This window comes from Triturus cristatus, chromosome 12 (assembly GCF_964204655.1).
Source record: "Triturus cristatus chromosome 12, aTriCri1.1, whole genome shotgun sequence".
NCBI classification, from domain to species: Eukaryota; Metazoa; Chordata; class Amphibia; order Caudata; family Salamandridae; genus Triturus; species Triturus cristatus.
In genome coordinates, this window is record NC_140595.1 from 242,792,141 (window position 1) to 242,813,214 (window position 21,074).

The following is a 21,074-nucleotide window of genomic DNA, read 5'->3' on the forward strand; positions in this document are numbered from 1 at the left end:
CTAAAACAACCCCTGCTGACCCTCTAGGTAGCTTGGCGCGTGCAGACAAGGCTTATCTCAGAGCGTTATAGGTTAAGCATTTGTGAACACATACAGTAACCAAGTGACAACACTACAAATGGACACCACACAGGTATTTATATTAAAAATAAGGATTCTTTATATAAGATTATCACAAGACCATTAAACGATTAAAAATACACAATACGGTTGCTTAGTTGGTAGAAGATTGCTTAGTTTCTCTTAAGTTCTTAAATGCGACACTTTAAGTCAATGTACCTTAGATGCGACACGCAGGGCAACGAAAGTGTTGCAGCGATGCAGATGCGTTGAAGTTCTTGGTGCAAAAGAAATAAAGACGGGATCTTCCAGATGCGTTATGCTTCTCCGATGTTGCGACAAGACTCGACTCGATGCGTCAGCTACAGCGGCGTCACCCTTGACGAGATGCGACGACAGCGGCCTTGGCAGCGGCACTCTTCTCCGACGTTGCGAGACGCTTCCGCTCGATGCGATGCTGCAGCGGCGACACCCCTTCTGCGAGATGCGACGACAGCGGCTCCGACGGCGGCACGCTTCTCCGTGGATGCGAGGCGCTTTTCTGGATGCGGTGCAATGCGACAACTACGATGGCTGCGATGGCGACACGCTTCCTCCTCGATGCGAGACTCTTCTCTCGATGCGGTGCAATGCGACAGCTATGATGGCTGCGATGGTGACACGCTTCTTCTGCGTTGCGAGATACTTCCGGAATGATGCGAGACGCCTCCGCTCGATGCGATGCTGCAGCGGCGACACCCTTTGCGAGATGCGACGACGGCGGCACGCTTCTCTTCCTTGCGTCGCGCTTCCAGCTCCTTGCGACACGCAGTCCCTCAGAAGGCCCAACAACAACAGCAGGCACTTCCAAAAGACTCTGGGGAGCTGGGGGTGAAGGTCCTGGGACTTCGTTCAGGGGGCAAGCTCAGTTCAAGCCCTTGGAGATCTTTTCAAAGCACAAGTTGAAGCAAAGTCTTTAGTAGTCTTTCTCCTCTCCTTCAGCAGCAAGGCAACCACTGCAGGCCAATCCCCCAGGTCAGGGACAGTACTCCTCCTACAGCTTTCCCAGTTCCTTCTCCTCTGGCAGAGGTTCTTTTTGTTTCAGCAGGATCTAATTTCGTGGGAGCAGGGTCCCAATACTTATACCCCTAATTCCTTTGTTCCTCTGGGGTAGAGGGGCCTTTACCCAGTCCAAACCAGTTCTTGAGCACTCTGTTGACATGACTATGCCTTTCTATTCAGGGTGCAGGGCAGAGACATCAGCCGCTCCGCAGGATGTGGAGCCAGCATTGTGGTATCAGAGCACAACCCTATTCAGAGCCCAGGTGCACTCCTCCCACCCATCTGACTGCCAATCTCCCTATTCACCACCAGGCTACCTAGCCCTGCCCCTCTGGGTTTCCCCAGCCCTGTCACTCACACAACCAGACAGGCAGATACACATCACAGCAGAGGTGGGCTGAAATGGTCAAGCAAGCAAATACCAACTTTCTAAAAGTGGTATTTGCAAACACAGAATATTAAAATAAACTTTACTAAAAGATGTATTTTATTATTCTGAGTTCAGGCATACTAAACTCGAATTTCTACCATGTTCCCTGGGTCTGTTAGGATCATAGGATGTAACAATTCTAACAGCCCATTCTGGCCTATGGAGAACAGGTAGCCTTACAATAGTGAAAAACGAAAATGGCTGTAATTTACTATTAGGACATGCCACACACATCAGGGCTTGTCCTACCTTATGCTTACAATGCACCCTGCCCTTGGGCCTACCATAGGGGTGACTGATATGAAGTTAAGGGAAGGTTTAGGGACTGGCAAGTGTGTGCACTTACCCAGTCAGCATGACAGTACCCGACTGCACGCAGGTTCTGCAATGGCAGACCTTAGATACATTTTACCAGGCCGCTTCTGTGGGTGGCACAACCAGTGCTGCAAGCCCACCAGCAGCATTTGTATTTACAAGCCCTGGGCACTCCTGGTGCACTTTACTGGGGTCTGACAGTAAACCAAATAGGCCAATCATGGAATCCAACCAACATATACATTTTAAATAGGGAGCACTTGCACTGTGGCACTGGTTGGCAGTGGCACAGTGCTCTGAGCAGCTAACACCAGCAAAACACATGAGGCACAGCGACAAAAAAGTGGAAGGGAGACTCACGCCAAGGTGCCAGGTCTAACACCCTGTAGTACGCAGGCCTGAATATCAAGGCTAGTAGGTGCCTGATAGGCCAAGGTTCTGTTGTGTACTTGGGCCACCACATTGGTGGAGGACATCTACAATTAAGAAACCTAAGATTCAAATCATCCTGATCTGGTAGCCTCCCAAGACACAGACTCTGGGCATCACTGGGTGTTGCAAGAGGCTAGTAAAGCAGGTTGGAGCCATTGTTGCCCAACTGACTTTCAGAAAGCAGCCTAGGAATGTGATCTGGACAGAGTTGTGTCAAAGACGTTTGACACCCTAAAGAAGGACATGTGTACAGCTCCATCCTCAACAATCCTGTCTTCAGCAAAGAATCAGTAATGCAGAGAGATCCTTCAGACCATGCCATTGGGGCAGTTCTGTCAAAGGTTAATGAGAAGGGCCTATTCTAACTTGTAGCCTCTATCAACAGACTGCTACTACCCAGGAAGCAAAGGTGGGGTGCAATTGAGAGGAAAGCATTTGCAGTTGTCTGGTCACTGAAGAAACTGATACCATACCTGTTTGGGACTCATTTCTGTCCTCAGACTAACCACAGGCCTCTCAGATAATGCAAATGTGAGGTGAAAGTCTTCAACTGTTGAGGTGGTCTATCTCCCTACAGGGTATGGTCTCTATGGTGAAACACCACCCTTGGACTGACCTCACCAATGTTGATAGACTTTCCAGGTTTTTCTGCTATAGTGATGAGAACTCCTATGGGGGTGGGTAGTTTTCCCCATCTTCTGTTGGGGGACCTATGTAGGAAATAACTTTCTTTTGCATGGTTTATGTTTTTGCTGGCTGTAGAACTCCATGCGCTTCACAGCTGCTAACCAGTAGTAAAGCACTGGTGTTCCCCCTTTAAACAAGGTCAAATTACCTTATTCCTAATCTTTATATATTTGACTTTCCTATAAAGTCCCAAGTATATGGTACAAAGTTTACCCAGGACCTGGAAAATAATTGTCACTAGTGAACTGCAGCACCTATTGTGCCATTCACTATAGTGGCAGAGCAAACATGGTTGGAATTTGACCTGTCAAAATAAACCCTTTCGATAGGTAAAAACATCCCTTTTAAATAATAATACATCACCCCTATATCTGCCTTGCAGCTCACAAGACAGGGTGCATGGTATTTAAAAGTAGGACATGTAAACAATTTAATGTTAATATCTCCTTACAGTGAATAGCACCCAACAGCTATTTTCACTGTGGCTGACTGAGCTGTCATATGTAGAAATACAGAGAACAGATTAAAACATAATATTCCATCTCAGGAGTGGGCCTAGCTAAACAGAAAATATAACAATTGTTTTTTATAGTTAATAAAATTCAATTTCAATTCAACATGAAGGAAAGATAACTTTTTCCCTGCTTGAAGTTCCTGAAGGCTAATATGCATTAAATCACTTCTCTCAGCCCTAGCAATGAGCCTTGAATAGGTGTGAAATGCCTCTCAGGAACACATAATAGCCTGACCTGAATGCAGAGATGAGTCCTCCACAGAATATGCAGGATGGGTGCTGTTGGTATCCTTTCTGACACTACGGTGTCACATCTTCCTAAGTGTCTAATCCTGCTTCACGGGTCATCTGGGTTCACATGTAACACTTAGGCTACTCTTGAAAGGGTAGAGAACACAATGCCAAGATAATTCTTATGGATTCTCTATTGGTTGCTGAAGGACTCTGCTTTTGCCCTACCAAAGGTTTGTCTCTGGGTTTGTTGTGGGTACAATGGCTGCCTCAAACTGGATTTTAGTAATAGCTGTAGAAAAACACTGGGATTATAAGGGTGGCTGAAGCCTTTTGACAACTTTAAAATGCCCAAAGTGGGTACAGTTGACCCAGGAGTGTTTATTCAGATTGTTTATTCTTATTTGTTAAATCGATGATGCATCAATTTCAGACAGTCAGCCACTGATCCTTGATAATGAGCAGGTTTTTGCAGGTTTCACCCCACTTTTTGTCCAAATTTTGACTTCTAGCTGCTGGTTTTTTAACTTTGAGAGTGCACCTAGGCCTGCTGTCCAGACCTCACTACCAATGTTCTGACCCATTACTAAAGGTATGTTGAATTGGATGTCTTCAATTGGCAAGTGCTGATCTACTTATAAGTCCCTAGAATATAGCACCAAGGTTACCCAGGGCATATAAGGAAGAGCCTAGGAATGCAGCACTGTTTGTGCTACCCTATGTGTGACAAAGTACAAAATGGCTCCCAGCCTGCCACTGCTTACTGGAAAGACAGTGTTTACCCTGCAAGTTTAACTTTGCCATTGCCATTAAATGCAAAGCCACCCCATCCCTTAACAGCATTTAAGGTGTCCCCTAAGGAAGGCCTATAGAGCCCTCTGGCAGGGAGCTGTATATTGTTAAGATAGACATATAGGTTTATATATGTCTTAGCAGCAAAACCCCTAAAGTTGCAGTTTTGCTGAGGAAACTTAGGAGCCTCATTGGCTAACATAGGGTTGCAGGCTGGAACTCCAGCCTGGCTGAGTTCTGAATGGAACTACCTATTGGGGTCCTGTAAAGTATCAAACTAATTGTGATAATTGTAATATTAAATCCGACCTGATGCCCAAGTCGAGATTTATGTCACGTTTAAAGTTAAGAAACACTTTGCCTCTGTGCCCCAGCTAGTCCAGTGGCCTCAAAAGACCCTGAGAGGCAGCTCTCTGCCCACCTGGAGAGACGTGTGAACAGCTCCTGGGCTCAGAAACAAAGGCAGTTGCCACAGAGTGAGGTGTATCTTCCTCTGCCAGGAAGACTGGTCGGGTGTTAGCCCTAAAGGCAAGCTTCAAAGGCGAAACCGCCTTTGAAAGGCTGTCTGTGACAATACACCCGAGCAGAATGATTTTTGTTTCTGTAGACAAGTTGGAGACAGGGGCAGAGGGGTAAAACCTATCCCCAAACCGGTTTTCTTGTGGGCTTGTAGCTCTTAGGTAGCCACACCTCTGGTGTGAGCTACCAAGCTCCTCACAGTCAAGGGCAGGTTCAGACATCTTGAGAGTGGCAAGAATATTGCACTCTGGAATTGCCAAATGCAACACAGCATTGGAATTTTGTGACTAAAGAGGAGGGGGCCTACTAGCCCATTGGCTAGTGACCATGTTGTCATCTCGGGGCACTTTCCCGGGATATAATTAGCACCTCTGGCACCCTGAAATTCAGTACATGCTGGATTTGAAGAGAGGACCAACAGAGGAGTGTCCTGTTGCCTTTAAAGCTGTATGAAGAGAGGCTGTACCGTCGGAAGGACTGCACTTCCTGCACTTTGAGCTAGTGAGTTTGGGCTGTGCCTGTGGCAACTGGCTGGAGGTAAAATTGATCCCCAGCCCCAGATTGAAGCAGTGACTCCAAGAATCAGTCAGCTGGCCCTCTGAAACAGCACAAGGAACATCAAGGTTGAGGAAGCCCAACCCCACAAATCAGTAGCCACTCCTGAGGTATTGCCGCTGGCCTGCCACCAGGCACTCCAAGAAACAAATCTGAGTTAGCCCAAAATTGCACCCGTGTCCGCATGCCTGGGAGAGCTATAAGAGACTGGTTTTGTCACCCAAGAGGGACAACAGCCCCCACGAAAGATATTGGCTATGACAGTTGTGTCACGAGATGGGCGATCCCATGGGACCCCAAGTGCTGTATTCAAAGTCACCTTACCTTACCCATGGACTGAGGGATCATCCACACTTCACCCCTGTCACCCACACAGCTCAAGAAGCAACAAGGAGCATCTTTTCTGCCTGCATCCCCAGCATCAGGACCACTCCATTGTCGTCTTTGGTCGTTTCCTAAAGGTTGGAACTGGACTGGAAAAGGGACTGGTGGCCAAGTAACTGTTCAAAGGAACCTTACCGGACTCCTAGACTTCCGTCCTGTCAGATTTGGTCATCCAAGTCAGGCCGAGTCACCAAACTAACTGTTTTAAACTATTCAGAAGTTTGCAAAGTTTTTGTTGATCAATGCTTGTTTGTGTTTGCATTTAAAAGTATTTATTTCTTCAAAAATCAGAATCTCTGGAACCCTCTGTTGGATTTTGATGTTGAAGGACTCTAAACATTCATAAAAATATGCTCTATTTTTATTAATTGTTGTGTCTTTCTTGTTGTGTGACTTTCTCATTCCGTTGTTTGGTGATGTTAAATGCTCTACACTGAGTTCCTTCGTTTTACCCTTGCTATTCGAAGTCACAGCTTCCCAGGGTTGAACTTAAGGTTTACAAACTAGCCTGACTGGACCCATGACAGGATTTACAAGTGTATTCCACAATGAGGCCCTATGGCCATATCATATAATACACCCAGATTCGCACATTAGGGCATGCCCGGAAGTCATTCCCACCCAAAAGCTAGTGCCAGCCATTAAATGAGTCACATTTCAGGCACCCATTTCAGAATGCATCCTGGACCTGGGAAAGCTAAGAAGACGAGGACTGGACCTGCTGTATGTGACCTTAAAGGAGCTCTGAAGGACTGGTCCTGTTCCCTCTTTTACCCAGGACAAAGAAGTGGATTCCAAACATCATAAGACTGACCTCCTGTTGAAGCTACACGTAGTATACTACAAGCTACAAGAGGCAGTTTCTTGGCAGTAACCAGCTAACCACTGGCAACTGGACTAGTTGTCGACCTCTGCCTGACATCCTGTGAGTCTCTAGTGCCTCCCCTGAGGTCCTGGAGGACTTGAGGTGTTTACTCTGCGTGAGGATTGTGACTTAAAGGAATAAGTCAGAAGCTGAAATCTTTGACCAGGATGAACTGGGTTGGTGTATCCAACCCAGCCACTGGATGCTAGTAGAATTTAGTTTATATTTCAGTGTGTTAAAGATCAGTGTGGTACACACATATGCAGACTTTCAGGAAAAACAGACGAACAAGATTACCTATTCTATCCAAGGAGACTAAAGACATTTGCTGTTGGTTTCTGTGACGTAATGTATCAACATCTGTCAGTCAGCCACTGTGCCTTGACAATGATCATGTCTGTTTTCTTTGTAGACAAATTGTATAGGGTCTTAAAGAGGACCAGAATGACAGGAAACTCAACCTGATCATTGAACAACAGGGGTAGCCCTGTGATCCAGCGGTTTAACAACAACTGATACTCTACTACGATATACTCACCTGGGCCCATCAAACACAAAATTGAGTAAAACCGCTGGGTGTCGGGATTATGAATTTCACAACTGTTTAGGATTAGTTTGTATATTTTTATTTTCCTCAACTAACCCTTCACATATCAAAAAGTTCTTTCCTCTGGTCGATAGACCATTAGTTGAACTAGTTGATGGTGAAAATGACATAAAGCTAACTACTTATACTTTAAATTGAAATAACCACAGACTCTTTTAGCGTTGTAAATCTTTATCTAAATTTTGAGCATGTGAACCACTTCAAAGGTACAATACATTCATCTTTTCACTCATTTGAAAGAAAATGCAATCAATAAACATCATAAATTCATCACAAATTCAAGCAATGATCAATGCATAGAAAGGGAGAGGACAGAGAGAGAAGATCATTAAAATAACGAGAAAAGTATTCTACCAAGAATGGTGTGAAAACCAACCCCCTGGCCAAAGGGCAGGTGAGGGTTCGCTGAGATAGATTCAGGAAACAAAGTATTTTAAGGACAGAAATCAGGACAGGATAGTTACCTCTCTAATACCGATGCTTGCGCCGCACCCCTCTCTGACACTCTTTTCCTCCTCCAGATTCTTCAGCTAGTCTTCTTCTAACCCAACTAAATTAGGAAGTTTAGTTCTGCTTCGGATTCTGCATTCGATTCTTCATCAGCACCTCACAGCATCAGCATCACCCACTGTACCAACAGCATCTCCCCTCAGCAGCATTCAGTGAATCTTCATCTCTTGTGCTTGCTTCCGTGCGTGTGCTCTTGTGCTAAATAACTAACTAAAGCTACCTCAGATATACCTTTTGGTCACCTTGTTCCACCCATTAATGTTTCAATATCGTAAAAATGTGAAATCTAATTGGTCAGGCAAGGGGAGGATGATCATCACACCATGCTTACGTATCACTTTTTCAGTTTGCTCATTGTTTACAAACCCATCCCCTTAATTCTTTATTAAATTTTTATTTTCCCACCTCCATTCACATTTACTCTACAACAAACTTTAATATTGTACATGTGAGCTCATTCATCTTAGGTCTTCTTCTGCCAATTCTCAGGCTCCAGTATGCTGCGGCCCTGTCCTCTTCTTGACTCATCTGTCATTCTTCCGGATTCATTCTCAATAGGCATGCGCGGAACCCATGTGAATCGGCTCACTTCAGACATTCACGAGAGGCCCAAATATGCACTAATAATAAAGTCAGAAAGACAGATGTCACTTTCAAGAATAAATGGTTTCACTGTATACCACCCACCTCTACTCTATTCCCTTTTACTTATTAATACATTCCCCGCATTAGCATTAGTATAAGAGCCTGCTTTCTTTCCAGCGAAGCATATGCCATGCACGCGAGCATTCAAACCGCCATGACAGTGCCTTCTGCTCATGCGCAAGAATTTCCCTCCAAGAATTACATCATACTACGTAAATGCAGTTGACGCATGTGCAGTAAAGAATCCCTGTTTAGAGCGTTTTAGTCCTTCGTTCCTTTTGCTATCATTGGTAAACACATATGCAAGCTTCGCTAACCCTCGTTTTATGTGGTGAGCAATAGTATTAGACAAAACAAACCTAATAACTGGTTAGTAAGTTAAAGGAGCAGATTGCATCCAATCAAGTCTCTTTTCTATGAGTCCTTACTCCATCAATCCCCTCTCTGATGGCATTTTAAGCCATCACAAAATTACCCATCCCAAACCAGATGCCAGGTTTAGCAACTCTCGTTTTCATTTTCCTCTTTTGCTTTCTCGTTTTCATTTTTATTTTTGAAATCTCTCATTTTCTTATAGATTCTTCCTTTCAATTCTTCCATCTGTATTTCATCAAATTCTCTCTTCCTTTTCCTTCCCTTTCCATTAATTTCATATTTCCTTCCTTTACCCTTGTTTCTGCAACATTTGCACCAAATTATTATTGTTACGACTATTATTATGAATCTTACTATTGGGAGAACTATTTGACCTAGAATACTTTTCCCTAAATCATAAAATCAAGTACCTATAGAAGAGATACCTTTTGTTAGTCTTTCCCATACACTGTCAGCCTCCCGTGGTGTCAAGTCTTCTTATAGTTTTGTAATATTCTTAATATACCCTCTAATTTCCGTACTTTTATCCGGAATGTAAGTACAACAATGTTGCACTTTTAACATTCAACAGACTCCGCCCTCTTTTGCTAATAAGATATCAAGCGCAAGTCGATTTTGCAAAACCATAGATCTAATCGCAACCATCTCTGTATTAATCATCAAGAAACCCCCAGCAGTATCCGTCGAAAGACGTTCAACTACTGTCGACAATTTACAAATTGTGTGTGAATTCAGGATGCCTCCCACTGAAGGTATCAATGCACCAAATATGTCACCTACTATTTCTGAAAAACTAGCTCTCTTTCTTCGTGTTAGTCCTTTAGTGTTTTCATTGCTTCCAGTCATTCCTTTTACGTGGTAATACAATCCCAAAATAGCAACTCCCATACCACAGTTTAGGCAACTTATAGTAAGCATTATTCCCACACACATAGTAAACTTACTGGATCAGTTCCCCCTTTTAGTCCCCAACCTCCAAAAATCAAGAAGTTATGTTCACATTCACTAGAACCAATAAATACGTTGTTATAATCTGTCTTTACCTATGGAGGCAGGTTTTCCCTTTCTTCACAAACTCTAGGGACATCGCAGCATGAGCTTTGCCAGCTGTATAAGTTCCCTCTTTCTCAGCCCTAGGCGGTACATTTGTTTTATGTTCTGCAGTTTTCTTTTGGAAATCCGGTCTCCTTTCCTTGACTAAATTTGAAAAAACACCTTCTCTTCTTCACGTAATGTGTATGTTAGATTATCTTTGTGTGCCTTTACTATATCTATTGATTTCATTGTTAAGAAAAATTCACCCATAAACTGTGCATCTGGAGCACTAAGTACTGGATTCATATTCTTCAGAATAGGAAGTTCTAAAAATACTACATCTAAGTTTGAATAATAATGCTGAAGTTTTCCTGTTTTATAAAACAGACTTGTTAGAGCACTACCTGATATACCATATGTCAAGGGTAAATGGTGATATGTGACTCCCTCTGACACCGACGCTGATAATTTCATACACACATAACAATCACTGATAAACCCATCTCCCTGGACGAACTGCGGGCGGCGCTGTCCAATACTCACCCGGGCCGTACACCGGGCCCGAACAGGTTCCCCTGTGACTTTCTGTGCCCCCATATGGGGACCTTGGGGTCTCATCTGCTTGGGGCGCTTCATGAAGCCTTGGAGCAGCAAATTTTGCCCCCAGTTGGCGGCACGCCGAAATCGTGGTTTTCCTCAAACCCGGTCGCCCTCCAGAAGATCCAGCCACGTATCGCCCCATCTCTTTGTTGAATTTTGAGCCTAAACTCTTGGGAAAGATCCTGGCCGACTGCCTCCGTGCCTGCATTCAAGATGTGGTACATCCAGATTAGTCGGGCTTCATGCCACAGCGCTCCACCAGACACAATATCAGGCGGGTCCACAACGCTGTTTCGGAGGCCCCTCGCCTGGGTCACCCTGCGGCAGTCATGTTGGCAGACATTGACAAGGCGTTTGACTCGCTGAGATGGACCTACCTTTTTAAACTTCTTAAACCTGTTAACTTTGGACCAAGGTTCTGGACTTATGTGAAACTCTTATATACGGATCTCACTGCCTCAGTTCCTGCAGCCGGTTGCTACTCACCTCCCTTCCCTATCCATAGGCGAGGTGTGCGCCTGGCGGGCGGGGTGTTTTCTTTGGTCTGATGTTCCGCAGACCTTAGGGGTGGGTAATTTACAGTACCTAGAGACTTTGCAGTATGTATTTCAAATGCATTTTGCTTGTTGGGCTCCGCCCATGTTAAAAAAGAAACATAACAATCACTAATCTCCATTGTATCTACATACTGCAATAACAACTTTGTGAATGCATTTCAAGATGTATCATTATCTAATACTGTGTGATGTAAATCTACCTCATCTGATGCTTCTAGTTCTATTCTGTCTCCTTTTATTGTATCTGCCTTTCCATTAGTAATTGTTTCATTCTTTTTATTTGTTATCATAAAATAAGGTACTGCTACCGTTAAAAATAACCATATTGAAATTACTAATAGCATACTACATATACAAGCTCTACAGCATCTTTGTTTTAAACTTCATTTTGGTCGCTCAGTGACTTAATTTCTTGCCATTTTGACTTAAGAAGATTTCTCTTCTTATTTTCTTTACTCTGAATCTCAGGCTTAAATCTTTCAAGGAGGTATCACTATTTCTTCATCAATCTGTGCAGTATTTTCTTTGTCTGATTCTTCTCCTAAATCCAAATTTTTAAACTCTTCTAAGACAACATAGGTCCGCTCAGGACCTTTGTACTTATTGTTCAGATTTCTCAATCTTAAGCTCTAACGTGTTTTTCGCTCAATTGTATTTTTAGATCGAGCTTGACTTGTGACTTCATTCACTTGCTCTGGTCTTTCTCTTGTTTTCCTCAGATAATATTTCAATCTTTTCACTCCACCTGGCCAGTTGTCACCTTTCATGATCCTTTTAATTTGAACTGCACTTTCACCCTCTCCGTCTTTTTCAAGCGTTCTTTTATATTCAGTATGTTTAGGCACAATCTGTTTTTGTTCAGAATCACTTTCTGACTGTTCCTGTTCAGATCTTGTTATTGTTTTTTGTGCGCCTGAACCTGTTCTACTTCCTCTATCTGATCCTGTTCGGGCCTTATTTCAATTTGGTCTTTTTCTTCTTCTGCCCAAATGTGTTCTTCTTCTCCTAAATGGTCCTGTCCATGTTGTAGTATAATTTGTTCTTCTGCCTGAACGTGTTCTTCTTCACCTGTCTGTCCCTCCTCAGGTCTGTGAATGTGTCTGTTCTCCTCTGCCTGAGTACGTTCTTCTTTCCTCATCTGGTCCTGCTGAAGGTTTTCATTAGTTTTGTTCTCTTGTTCATGAGCGTGTCCTTCTACACCTATCTGATCCTGACTACTTTCCTGTCTCTCTAATCTTGTTCTCTTCATGTTTGAATGACAGCCTCAGCTGTGTCAATCACTGGTATCCATTCCCCCTGACTTGTGCTCGGTTGTTCTTCGTCTATCACTTCAGAATCTACCACTCTCGATTCTCCGACTTCACAACCTTCAGCAGTCACAACTGGTTCAATAAGTTGTTTCTCTTCTTCATTGGGGTCTGGAACTCGTTTGAAATAGCTGCATTAATCCAATTTGGTAAACCTGCACACTTCACTGCTGTTGTAGTGACTAGTATGACTTGACGTGGTTCATCCCACCTGGGTGCCAAGCACGACTTTCTGGTGTGTTTCTTCAATACCACCCAGTCTCCAGGATTCAAATCATGCGCCTGCATTGGCTGCCTGGCAACTGCGTCTTCTCCAACCTAGTGAGAGACAGAACGCACTAGGTCAGCCAATCCTTTGCAATAGTCAAATTTCAAATCATCAGTTATATTCATCAACTTGTGTCCAGGTACGAATGCTTGTCTCATTGCCCTTCCCATGAGTATTTCATGGGGACTCAATCCTGTATTTCTGTCAGGAATACTTCGGAGTCCCATTAACACAAGAGACATTATTGTGCCGTTTATTTGCTCAACCACTCCAGAAGCCTCTGGGCGGTATGTACAGTGCAGTTTCTGTTCAATTTTGAATGCTTCACAGATTCATCAAATTATTTCATTATTAAAATTAAGTCCTCTATCTGATTCGAAACTCACTGAAAAACCGAATCGAGGTATAATCTCCCTCAACAGTAACTAAGCAACTGTGAGGCTGTCATTCCTTCTGGTGGGATATGCCGCTGCCCATCTCGAGAACAGGCATACTATGACAAGGACATACTTAATTCTGTCACTCGGAGGCTACGCAATGAAGTCTATTTGCAACCTTGCGAATGGTCCTTCAGCTTTACCAATTTTTCCCCAACTGACCACTGTTTTCCTGCCTGGGTTTATCTGTTGACAGACTAAACATCTCTGGCATACGCTCTCTGCGACTACCCTAAACTTTGGATTGTACCAATTTTGTCTGAACAGTCTAATCATTGCCTCCATACCTACATGTGTGTCTCCATGATACATTCTTGCCATTTGTGAAAGTAAACAATCTAGCATGACTGCTTGACCATCAATGTCTTCTGCCTTTCTTTCACAACCTGATTTTATCCAAGTGTCCCTTTCCTTTGCCTCAACTTCATCTTGTAACTGCCTAACCTCATCCCATATTGCTAAAGGTGAGAAAAGCATAAGTTGGTAGGTGATTTCACTTGTTTCAATCTTTCGGTTAAGTGCTAATTTGTTCTTGGCACAATATTGAGCAATTTGGTCAGCATATCTATTACCTGCTACCACATAGTCATTTGCTGACTGGTGAGCAACACACTTAACCACTGCAATTTCCTTTGGCAATTGTATGGCTTCCAATAATTCCTTTTTTACCATTATGTATGGGAGATCCTGAAGAAGTCAGAAATCCTCTCTGCATCCATAGCTGGCCATAGTCGTGCACAACCCCGAAACCATATTGACTATCCGTAAATATGGTTATCTTCCAATTTTTTCACATTTTGCATGCCTTTGTTAAGGCCACCAATTCGGCTGCTTGTGCAGACTTGACTCCCGTTAAACAGGATGCTTTAATGACTCCTGTAACTTTGCATACAGCATAAGCTGCACTAAGTCCTCCTTCCTCAGTTCTCAGGCAAGAGCCATCTACAAATAGCTTGTGGTCTGGCTCTTTCAGGGGCTCTTCCTTTATATCAGAGCGGGGCTTGGTACACATTTCAGTCACATCCAGATAATCATGATCCACCTCATCTTTCACTTTTTCACAACATGGATCTGGTAAAAGCTTAGCGGGGTTCATGATTGTAAATCTGATTATTGTCACATTTTCTGCTCCCAGAATCACTCTTTCATACTTAGTCATCCGACTAGGTGTAAGGTGCTGTGTTCGAGTTCTGGTTAAAAGAATCTCGACTGAATGTGGAACATATACCTTCACTTGATGTCCCATCACAATTGACTCACTTTTCTCCAGACTCATACAGGTAGCAGCTACTGCTTTTAAGCTGCCGGGTAAAGCTGAGGCCACAGGATCAAAAGTAGCTGAAAAATAGGCTACTGGATGTCGGCTCAGTCCATATCTTTGAGTCAAAACTAAAAGTGCACAACTTTCTCTCTCACAACAGAACAGTGCAAATTCCTCTGCATAGTCCGGCATGCCCAAGGCAGGGGCCTCTCACAGACTGTTTCGCAACTTCACAAATGCTTCCACACACTCATCATTCCAAACAATTGGATCGTTTGCCTTTTTCAAAGTCAGCTGAATTAATGGTTTTGCCTGCAGGTAAAATCCCAAAATCCACTGCCTACAGTATCCAACCACTCCAAGAAACATTCTCGTCTCCCTTTGAGTCTTTAGCATTTGCATTTGCTTTATTATTTTTATTCTTTCGGGGATGACTTTCCTTACTCCTCTCTCTATTTTATGGCCCAAATATTTTACTCCTCGCTGACAGAATTGTAATTTTTCTGGGGACACTTTGTGTCCTCCTTCAGCCAAATGGTTCAGTAATGAAATTGTGTCAGTGACACAATCTTCTCGTGATCTGGATGCTACTAGCAGATCATTAATGTACTGAACCATAACCGAATTCTTGGGCATCACCAATGTTTCTAGACACTTTTTCAAGATCTGATTGAAGATAGAGGGACTCTCTGTATACCCTTGAGGAACTCGGCACCATGCCAAGACACGGTCTTCAATCTTAAATGCAAAAAAATACTGTGAATCTGGATGTAAAGGAATAGAGAAAACGGCTTGGCACAAAACAATTACTGTAAACCAGCCTGCATTCCAGGGTATCTGATAAAGGATCACTGCTGGATTTGGCACTACTGGACAACAGGGCACTACAATTGTGTTTATTTTTCGCAGATCTTGTACTATTTTGTACTTCCCACTAGGCTTCTTAAATCGTAGGATTGGCGAATTACAAGGACTACTCATTATTTCTTTCAATATGCCTTGTTTAATCATTCAATCAATTTCTGGAGCAACTCCTGCTTTTACTTCTGGACTCATTTTGTATCGTTGTGTGTTTGGGTAAACTGCTCCTTCCTTTACAGTCCCTTTTACTGGGTCTATATTGGCCATGATCCAATATCTTTTCCTGTAAAATCCCGCACATCAGGATTCACTGTGTCTCTCAATTCTTCTGGCAATTCACTTTCAGTCATTAATGAAAACATTCCATCTACTTTTGTATACAACATCCTCATCAGGGGTTTGGAAGGCGACACCATCCGGTGTACAGTAGATTGTGCAATTTATCTTGCACAGCAGGTCTCGTCCTAACAAATTTACTGGACTAGAATCACACACTACGAATTTATGCATGTCTTTAAAATTCCCAATATGTACTTCTAATGGCTTTGTGAGTGGGGTTCTAATCTGTTGATTTGACACTCCGACTACTTGGATGCTTTCTCCCGAGAGGGGTAGGTTTGGGATGTCTGCTGTTTCACAGTAGACCTGGTAGCACCAGTGTCCAATAGAAAAGTGAAATCATTACCTTCCACTTTCCTATCAATAAATGGACCTGACTGATCTACCGGCAAGGATGCGCCAAGTACGCACTCCTCTTCCTCCCCCTTCAGGCACCGTCATTGCTCACACTCAGATTCATCGTTATTATGTTATGTTATGTTATGTTATAGGGTTCTTATATAGCGCCTATCACCACCGGTCTCTAAGCGCTAGACAGAAGACCACGAACATAATTATTATTATGTTTATTTGCATAATTATTATGTTTATATGCATAATTTAATTATTATGTAAAAGATATTGTGAAACCACAGAATTTTTCTTACCACTTCCTCTGTGCGATCCTGCGTCTATATTATACCTTTGAGTGTTACAAAATCTGGCATAGGAGCTGGTGGCACCTGATACTGTGGAGTAACTACCTGCTGTGGCTGATTCAAATTCACCTCATTCTGCGTCTGTGGATTTAAATTTTGATTTGGCCATTAGTATTCTGAGTACTCTTACACTCTTTCTTCCAATGTCCAAGTTTTCTGCACGCATGAGAAGGAAACTTCTTCTTTGCATCCTCTCTATTCATTCGTCCTCTCCATTTATCACCACTCACTCCTTGGCCATTCTGATTCTGCTCTTTCACCTGACTATCGGTCTGGGTATTCAATTTATTTTCTTGCTGCTCTGCCAATTTCACTTGTGCCCACATCATTTTCTCTTTTAACTTTCTATGTCGTGCCTCAATATCATCTCCGCAGTATTTCGCGTACTTCAAAATATCATCTATCGGCTTCCCCTGCCAACACAGCATATGCTGTTGAATCATGTGGCTCATCTCCGGTTTCAGACCATACACAAACCGATACACAAAATGTCCCATATCTTTGTCACCAATGTTCTCAAAACCACTATACTGCTTAAACACCTGCAGTAACTTCTCATATTAGGCATGCACAGACTAATTTGGCTCTTGAGTTGTTCTATCTATCTTTACCCAATCTGTCTCTTTAGGAGGGATTTTTCCTTTCAGGAAAGTAATTACTTGGTGATATTTCTTCAGCACGTCATCTGAAGGTGCTCCTGTTTTAGTATCTCTTGTGTACTCCTCACTTGGCCAATCAACTGTAACCTTACATTCTGTCCATAAGTCAGCAGGTACCACAACATCAAAGAAACCATCCAAATCCTTCAACAAAACCTTCGAAACTTTCACAAATCTTTTCAACTGTTTGTACCACTCAACATGCTTTTCTCTAAACCTGGGGAAATCATTAGTAAATGACAAAATATCCTGTCTACTCCATGGAACATGAACATATCCACCTCCTGGAACTTCTCTCATTGGATACAATCTCTCTGCCTTTCCTGATTCTTTTAGTAAGTACTTGAATGATGCTCAACTTGCTTGTGCTGCCTCCTTTTTCCTTTTCCACCTAGTTCTCCACCTGTCTAGGTCTCCCCACTTTTGTAAATTAGTTATTAACTCTCTTATCTGTAATTTTCTTCCAGACACATTCATATTCTCCAGATCTTCATCAGTAAATTCTGCTCTATATATTTTCTGCAGTACTTTTGATCTCCCTATTTCCACTCCAATCTCTGAAGCCATCTTTGTCAATTTCTCATGAAACACCCTTGCATTTCTGGTTATACTTCTACATATAAACAACAATTCTTCCTCATTGTAATGATTCAATCGATCCATGCCCACATTTCCAGCAATCATTTCTTCCAATTCCACATTTAATTTGTAAATATCCAAAATCGTTGGCACTGAACTTTGTCTCTATTCCCTGTGCCCACCTTTCCAAATCTTCTGGAGTAACCGTAGTCGCACTTCTAGTTCTCATAGTTACCACTGACTCTTTTTCTCTCAAAACTTCAAGTGTGACTCTTCTTGGAGTTTCTATTACAGGCTCCCTTATGGGGAGGTCCTTTAATGAAATGACTGATTCGCACTCGCTAGCTTGGTCCTCCGATACTATTGTCTCTTTTCTAGAATTACTCAAAGGAATAGTTACAGTTTGAGGTTTTGGGCAATTCATTTTATCTCCATATAATGGAATGACCGGACCTATGGTTACTGGTACTGTCAAAGCTTCAGGACTTATGTTTAACTGATTTATTTTCTGTATTAATTCATCCCTATTTTTTATTCAATGCGTCTCTTTATTTTTCTTGAAGCACCCTATTCACTGAGGTATCATGTACAATGTGAGGAACTAAGGGTGTTCCCAATACTGGTGCACTTGGGGTGACTCTACTGGGTCCTTCTTGGTACTGGGGAGGATTTTTAGTTAACATATCCTCTATCAATTCATCTTCTGATTCACCATATCCCGTTACATTCAGGTGTTTCGTTTTTTTCTCTACACTTACTCCCAGACGGTTCCTCAGCCATTAACACTGGATTTAACCCTTCCGATACCATAGCTCTTCTCCATTGCTTCATCTGACCTTCACGTGACTCATGCAAATATCTTGCGAAACACCTCTGCACTTCTCTCGCTCATATAATACAGTCTCCCATTCTTCCAAAGCCTCATACTGAGTTAACCTAGGTCTTGGTTCCAAATCATTCATTTTCATCCTCAAATTCTAAAGAATTCTCCCATTAAATGTACCATGTTCAGGAAAAGCTAACACTCCATCATCTTTTGTGTACTCTATCCAATTCTCTAACCACACACAAGCATGATATCCTCTCTCCATCATCATAAAGGAAGCAGGGGTTTTCGGTGGAGGAATAAGAATTCCCTCTCTAGTTAACACTGGCTTGTCTTTCTTAAAGAAATTCTTTATTTTCTTCATCAATGACATTTTCTCTTCTCCCCATACATTCTGGATGAACGATATATAAAGTCGTATTCCGCAAACCCTGAAAACTTTCTATCTGCGCAACTCACACCAGTAGTCAAATCAGAATCCCACATACAATTTTATTTCATATAATACTAGTGCGGCTCTATTCTTTCAACCAATCAGACTCAGGCTCACGCTGTTCGTTTACCCAATACTAGTGCGGCCTTCTGTGATGTCAGTATTACTCGTCACTACTGACCCCTCCTTTACAATGCTGCTTCTGTCTCACACCCGCTGTTTCGACCTATCCCAGCGCAGTTCTCTGTGATGTCAGTATAACTCCTTTCTACTGACCCCTCCTTTACAAAATTCCTTCTGTCACACGCCCGCTGTTTTAACCAAACCCAGCGCGGCTCTCTGTGACGTCAGTGCAACTCCGACAACTGACCCTCCCTTCACAAGGTAATATGAAAACTTATTAACGAAGAATTTGATGAAAAGTATTTAGAAATAACATGAAAACCATTCGCTACTCTGTCTGTTCCACTAAACAGCGGATAGATTTCAACTTATTCTTGAGTTTCAGAAATACTCCTTTTCACTGTGGGTAAAACCTTTTTCTTACCCTTCATTCAAGCTCAAAAGAACCTGCTACTCCTTCAGTGTTACCCTTTCTAGGTGATATAAGACCAGAGTTTCACCAGCGAACCTTTTGCTATCACTCACTCTTCACTTTTATACGAAAATAGTCCCTAATTTAACCCTGCCAGCCCTACCTCGCTTCTCAGTGTTATTCCAACAGACGAGTAACCTCACTTTAGTGTGGTTTCTATCGCCACTCGCTATTCAATTTCCTGGGAATTCTGGACAACATAAAACAAGACGCTAACTCTTTTGTTAAACAGAAATCATAAATCAATATATAACACCAAACTATTCAATAATAACCATAGCTCTGCTACCAGAAAACTGATCCAGTGGTTTACCAACAACAGATGCTCTACTACCATATACTCACCTGGGCCCATCAGACACAAAATTGAGTAAAACCGCTGGGTGTCGAGTTTATGAATTTCACAACTGTTTAGGATTAGTTCATATACTTTTATTTTCCTCATCTAACCCTTCACAGATCAAAAAGCTCTTTCCTCTGGTCGATGGACCATTAGTTGAACTAGTTGATGGTGAACATGGCATAAAGCTAACTTACTTATACTTTAAATTGAAATAACCACAGACTCTTTTGGCGTTTTAAATCTTTATCTAAATTTTGAGCATGTGAACCACTTCAAAGGTACAGTACATTCACCTTTTCACTCATTTGAAAGAAAATTCAATCAATAAATATCATATATTCATCACAAATTCAAGCAATGATCAATGCATAGAAAGGGAGAGGACAGAGAGAGAAGATCATTCAAATAACGAGAAAAGTATTCTACCAAGAATGGTGTGAAAACCAATGCCCTGGCCAAAGTGCAGCTGAGGGTCCGCTGAGATAGATTCAGGAAACAAAGTCTTTTAAGGACAGGAATCAGGACAGGATAGTTACCTCTCTAATACCGACGCTTGCGCCGCACCCCTCTCTGACACTCTCTTCCTCCTCGAAATTCTTCCGCGAGCCTTCTTCTAACCCAATTAAATTAGGAAATGTAGTTCTGCTTCGTATTCTGCATTCAATTCTTCATCAGCATCTCACAATATCAGCATCATCCACTGCACCGACAGCATCTCCCCTCAGCAGCATTCAGCGAATCTTTAACTCTTGTGCTTGCTTCCGCGCTTGTGCTCTTGTGCTAAATAACTAACTAAAGCTACCTCAGATATATCTTTCTGTCAGATTGTTCCACCCATTAATGTTTCAATATCGTAAAGATTTTAAACCTAATTGGTCAGGCAAGGGGAGGATGATCATCACACCATGCTTACATATCTATTTTTCAGTTAGTCCATTGTTTACAAACCCATCCCCTTAATTCTTTATTCAATTTGTATTTTCCCACCCAAATTCACATGTACTCTGCAACAAATGTTAATATTATACATGTGAGCTCATTCATCTTAGGTCTTCTTCTGCCAATTCTCAGGCTCCAGTACGCTGCGACTATTTCCTCTTCTTGACTCATCTGTCATTCTTCCGGATTCATTCTCAATAGGCATGGGTGGAACCCATGTGACTCGGTTCACTTCAGACATTCACGAGAGGCCCACATATGCACTAATAATAAAGTCAGAAAGACAGATGTTACTTTCAAGAATAAATGGTTTCACTGTATACCACCCACCTCTACTCTATTCCCTTTTACTTATTAATACTTTCCCTGCATTAG

At 42.4% G+C, this 21,074-nt stretch overlaps 1 protein-coding gene and 1 long non-coding RNA gene across 2 annotated transcripts in view; one reads left to right on the plus strand and one right to left on the minus strand.

Annotated features, from left to right (window-relative positions):
* CFAP45 (cilia and flagella associated protein 45) overlaps positions 1-21,074 on the plus strand; it is a 513,786-nt gene that overhangs the window by 348,424 nt on the left and 144,288 nt on the right. The gene's annotated exons all lie outside the window — the stretch shown is intronic.
* LOC146775796 (uncharacterized) overlaps positions 7,596-21,074 on the minus strand; it is a 59,763-nt gene continuing 46,284 nt past the window's right edge. Inside the window, exons 2-3 of the long non-coding RNA XR_014972337.1 lie at positions 10,541-12,779; positions 7,596-8,562 (exon numbers count right to left, since the gene is read on the minus strand). This is a non-coding gene — a long non-coding RNA (uncharacterized LOC146775796). The remainder of the gene's footprint in view (positions 8,563-10,540; positions 12,780-21,074) is intronic.